The sequence below is a fragment of the Arvicanthis niloticus genome, chromosome 14 (genome assembly GCF_011762505.2).
Source record: "Arvicanthis niloticus isolate mArvNil1 chromosome 14, mArvNil1.pat.X, whole genome shotgun sequence".
In the NCBI taxonomy this organism is placed as follows: domain Eukaryota; kingdom Metazoa; phylum Chordata; class Mammalia; order Rodentia; family Muridae; genus Arvicanthis; species Arvicanthis niloticus.
In genome coordinates, this window is record NC_047671.1 from 29,244,577 (window position 1) to 29,250,182 (window position 5,606).

At 41.0% G+C, this 5,606-nt stretch overlaps 1 pseudogene; it reads left to right on the forward strand.

Annotated features, from left to right (window-relative positions):
• The first annotated feature begins 3,197 nt into the window (after positions 1–3,197).
• Positions 3,198–4,799, forward strand: LOC117719882 (KAT8 regulatory NSL complex subunit 2 pseudogene; annotated as a pseudogene).
• Positions 4,800–5,606: the final 807 nt, after the last annotated feature.

The following is a 5,606-nucleotide window of genomic DNA, read 5'->3' on the forward strand; positions in this document are numbered from 1 at the left end:
CAGAAAATAGAAACACCAAGTGCCCCAGCAATAATTCATTCTGTGTATAATACAAAAGAAATGGTATAACCCCAGGGAAATCAGTTTGCACTTTTCTGGTATCTACACTTCTGTTTTCAATGCAGCACTGCTAAACAAAGTGAATGAAGGCAGGGAGTTAATCTGTGTCCTTTTCCATTAACACAGGAATGGATGAAGCACTGTTGATTCATTAGATTTTATTAAGAAATATTTTGAAGCCTTCTCTCTTTCTCTCTCTCTCTCTCTCTCTCTCTCTCTCTCTCTCTCTCTCTCTCTCTCTCTCTCTTTCTCTCTCTCTCTCTTTCTCTCTCCCTCCCTTCCTCTCCCCTTCCCCTCCCCCCTCTCCCTCCCTCTCCCCTGCCCCTCCCCCCCCTCCTCTCTCATTTTCTCTTGTAATATCTTGCTCCATGCTCACTTCTTCCTCTGCTCAACACACACACACACACACACACACACACACACACACACACACACGCGCGCGCGCGCGCGTTCCAATAATGTTATTTTGGTAGAACTAACTTTTAGAAGTTTTGTTCTCTCTCATTAACTGGGTGAAAACAATTAAATTGTTATTATCATTAACTATGTCAAACAGTTGAAGATACTGACATAAGTGAGTATAATTAACCAATTCTGTTTTGTCAGTGGATTGTGAGCCATCATCTTACTGTTTGTGTATCTACAGGAAAAGTTATAACCACAAAGAAAATTAGTATAAACAAATGGTTATTTAAACTGAATGAAAAGTTATGTTTCTACAGCGATTTCAAATTAACCTCTGTATCTACATGTTCATTCATTGTCTTTGATTAAATATCTACAGTCACTAAACAGCTCTAAAATGGTAAAGCTTTTTAAACAAAATTGTGTCTCTGGTTGTTTTACTGTTATACTGTTGTTTGGTGGATGATAAAGATCAGTTAACATTTTAAATTTCAGCATTGCTGAAAAGAAAAAGTACTGTATTTTTACATGAAATATGTGTGTTTGTTTTTTGTACACTACTGCTGTCAAAATAGGCTAGCTCTAAAAGGAAAAATCTTACAAAACACAATTACTCATCTTGTTTATAGTATAAACTAAATGGCCAGATCTCTGTGGGAATATATTTTGGGACCATCAGATCTCCATTTCAAATGATTGCCTCTAATTTTCATGATAATTCTTGGCCCAGGCTATGCCCCATCTCTTAGCCTCTTGCTTCTCTCAGACTGGCAGAGCATGTAGGAGCACCAGAGTCAGATGCTTGCCTCGACACTTCTGGGAGACATATTTCATAAAACAAAAGAATTATAAATAAAAATCATACATAAGCCAACCACCTAGCTGTAGCTTACTTTAGGATGAGGTAAGAAGTGTGTGGCGTGTGGAGGAAATAGAAAGGACAAATACATTGTGGACTTGGAGACAGAGAAAGAGAGAGGATCCATTTTGCCTCTCAGTTTTCTCATGTTAAAAGAAAATCTGAGACTTACCCAGCTCTGAATCCTGAAAAGTTCAGTTGTTACTGTCACAACCAGATAATCCCATTGGTGTAATAGACACAAACATTGCTGAGGTAACCCACTACTTTCTGATTGGTTTTAGAGCCTGCTGCACATGCAGAGTCACATGCCAAGTGATGAAGGAAGAGATAGATTCTCTTCATTATACTGAACTGGAGATGGGTAATAAGATTTTTCTATAGAACCTAAGTGCTGAAGGGTATTTTAGTGTGTTTCTCTCTAATAATGTGATTCAATATTATCCAATCACTTGAAGTTTTCATTTTTATTTGAACTATTATGTATAGATGTAGGTGTTATGCCTGTATGTCTGTCTGTATACCATCTGTGTCCTTAGTGCCTGCAGAAGCACAGGAGGGCACTAGGTTCCCTTGAATTAGAATTATGGATGTTTGTAGGCCATCATGTGAACGATGAGAATTGAACCTTGCTCCTCTGGAAGAGCAACAAATGCTCTTAAGCCATCTTCCCAGCCCCATGGATGTTTGTTCTTATAACAGCTTTATGCAGTATTTATATCCTAACTTCTCTCAACTACTGTATCAGTAAAGCTGATATGATATGATATGATGTAGAGTAATAAAAAACCTCATTCTGACATCCCAGAACCATGCACAATTTCCAGTATATATCTATTGAATTATAAAGTCACTGCAATGACCAACCTCTACAAGACTTAGTCTTAGACAATATATATTTATTTCTCACAATTCTGTGCACTGCCCTTCCTGATGATTCTTTGCATCTCAGTTTTTTTTTGTTTGTTTGTTTTTGTTTGTTTTGTTTTGTTGGTTTTTTTTTTTTGGTTCACTTATCTTGTTGTTAGTATGCTGCTTAGTTTACTAGATCTCATCCAATAAGACTGGGATGGCCTTGTTCTTTGTAGTCTCTTGATTTCTTGGAAGCTAGTCCAGGCATTGGTGTCTGAAATGTTCCCAGCATCAAGAAGGAACAGTGTAGATCTACAGCCATTTTCCAGCTTTCTGCCTGAATCACATTTGGCTAACATCTGATGACCAAGTGCAGATTCACAAAGACTAGCAAGACTACCTCCAGATGGAATGGATCCTTCACTTTCTCTGTCTCTGTCTGTCTGTCTGTCTGTCTGTCTGTCTGTCTGTCTGTCTCTGTCTGTCTTTTCTCTTTTCTCTCTCTCTCTCTCTCTCTCTCTCTCTCTCTCTCTCTCTCTCTCTCACACACACACACACACACACACACACCTGTTCAGCAAATGATGGTACAACAGTTCTGGGGAAAGTTGAGAAGGAAGAACAAATAGTAAAGACAAATATTCAAGAACAGGAGAGAATCTCCTTCTCTTTGTGTCTTTGTGGCTATCTTCGGTTTTATAAAAATTCTGGAATGGGATAGGAACTAATAATGTCGAGGACAACAAACCCACTATATTTTGACTCATTCAAATTCACTACACACTATTTTAAAATGGCTCATTATATACAACCAATACTTATTAACAAGGGACACTTCAAATCACCCACATGTTAGTGTTTTCACATGAAGCTTTAAATTCTGCTTTAGCTGCTTGGAAACCTGTAACCTACAGAAAAATTTCTCAAGCATTTAAATGGGAAATTCATATACAGAAGACAGATATAAAGATTAAAAACAGAGGCAGAGCAGCCAGAAGGCAAGCTGCGAGGCGCAGCGCGGCAGGGAGGTTTTTGTATGAACAGGATTCGGATTCATGTCTTGCCAACGAATCGGGGGAGGATCACCCCAGTGCCCAGATCTCAGGAGCCCCTTTCTTGTTCGTTCACTCAATGTCCGTGCTCTCAGCCGCGTCTGGAGGGACAAGAGTTTTGCATTAAGCATATTCTTGAAGACAAGAATGCACCCTTCAAACAATGTAGTTATATTTTGACGAAGAATGGAAAAAGGTGCCCCAGTGCTGCCCCAAAGCCCAAGAAGAAAGATGGGGTGTCCTTCTGTGCCGAACATGCTCGAAGGAATGCCCTAGCACTTCATGCTCAAATGAAGAGGAGCAACCCAGGTCCTGTGGGTGAGGCCCCCTTGTGCCAGTTGAGCTCGTATGCTAAACCAGAGCTGGGAGCACAGACCCCAGAGAGCAGCCGGAGTGAAGCGAGCCGGATACTGGATGAAGACAGCTGGAGTGATGGGGACCAGGAACCCATTACTGTGGATCAGACATGGAGAGGTGACCCTGACAGTGAAGCTGATAGCATAGACAGTGATCAAGAAGATCCCCTAAAACATGCTGGTGTCTATACAGCTGAAGAAGTAGCTCTTATTATGAGAGAAAAGCTAATTCGTTTGCAATCTTTGTACATTGATCAGTTTAAACGACTACAGCACCTGCTCAAAGAGAAGAAGCGCCGTTATTTACATAATCGGAAAGTGGAACGCGAAGCTTTAGGTAGTAGTCTCCTGACTGGCCCTGAGGGACTTTTGGCCAAAGAGAGAGAGAATTTAAAGCGACTAAAATGTCTTAGGTGATACCGTCAACGCTATGGAGTAGAGGCCTTACTACACAGGCAGCTGAAGGAACGCAGAATGCTGGCCACAGATGGGGCCGCCCAACAGGCTCATACCACTCGTTCCAGTCAGAGGTGCTTAGCCTTTGTGGATGATGTTCGCTGCTCCAATCAGTCTCTTCCGATGACCAGACACTGCCTTACCCATATCCGTCAGGATCAAATGCTGCCACGGATCTGAAGAGGTGCCCTGCAACAAAGCAGTTCCTGTAAGCCTTTCTGAGGATCCCTGCTGCCCACTGCATTTCCAGTTGCCTCCTCAGATGTATAAGCCCGAGCAGGTCCTGTCTGTGCCAGACGGCCTGGAAGCAGGCCCTGTGGATCTGTACTTGAGTGCTGCCGAGCTTCAGCCCACTGAGAGTTCACCACTGGAGTTCAGTGATGACTTGGACGTTGTGGGTGATGGCATGCCGTGCCCTCCGTCCCCGTTGCTCTTTGATCCTTCACTGGCTCTTGAAGGTCATTTAGATTGCCGGAGGCCCAGGACAGATGCAGGTGGCTGGGGATGGGTGCAGATCCCAGGGACCTCGAAATGTAGAGAAAGCCTGTGCGCCATTCCCTCAGCGTGGATTGGTTACTGCAAATGGAAAACCAGAACCCACTTCTATCAGTTGACAGTTCATTCTGGGAATTGTTTGCCTTTGGATTGAACTTTGCTTTCTTCAGACAAGCATATCTTTAATCATCTCTTACTGAACAGGGACATCTCAGACCACATTGTTTCCTCCAGGGCTTTAGAGTGCTATAGACAAACATAATCCAAGCCTGTGCTGAATGGATATTTAGTATTTAAATTTGGGGATTTTTTTTGCAAGGAAGAGCATGAGGTGATCCCTGACTTTGGGATGCAGTGCATATAGGAGACTGCCTGCGAAAGAGACCTTTCTGTAATGGGACTTCCTGAGCCATGGGCAGAAATCCACATGGATGTCTGGGCAGGGTTGTGGTCAAGAACGGTGCTCTTCAGGTGTTGGCTCTCAGTGTCTGGCTAGCTGTATCTAAAGACCTGTATTTAAATCTTCTCTTTGTTCCACATAACTGGGCAATATAAACCATTTTCCTAGTGACCTATGACTGAGAAAAGCAGCTCACAGCTCCGGGCTCTCCTTCATTATTCTTGCTTTTAACTTATGTAAATGTCTGTGGTGGCTCCTCCATGTAAGATAGAGTGAAATTACTGTATATAGTTTCTATTAAATGTTAAAAAAAAAGATTAAAAACATATATGTATGTTATGTATATTAAACAGCTAAGAATTAGTTCAATACCATATATATATATATATATATATATATATATATATATATATATAAATTGTACACCATTTAGGAAGAGGTTAGTTGGTTTCTTTTAACTTCTAAAGTCTTAAAATCATTTACTAGTGGCATTTGTGCATATATGTATCGATGAATATATTAATACCATGGCAGCTCTCAGAAGTTATCAAGTCATATATTAAATGTTCAATTAAAATATTTTCTTTAAGCCTCACAAGAGAATCTTGAGGCTTATACTATTATCATTGCTTATTTACTTACTTCATTTTTGTGAACTGGGATATTGCTCT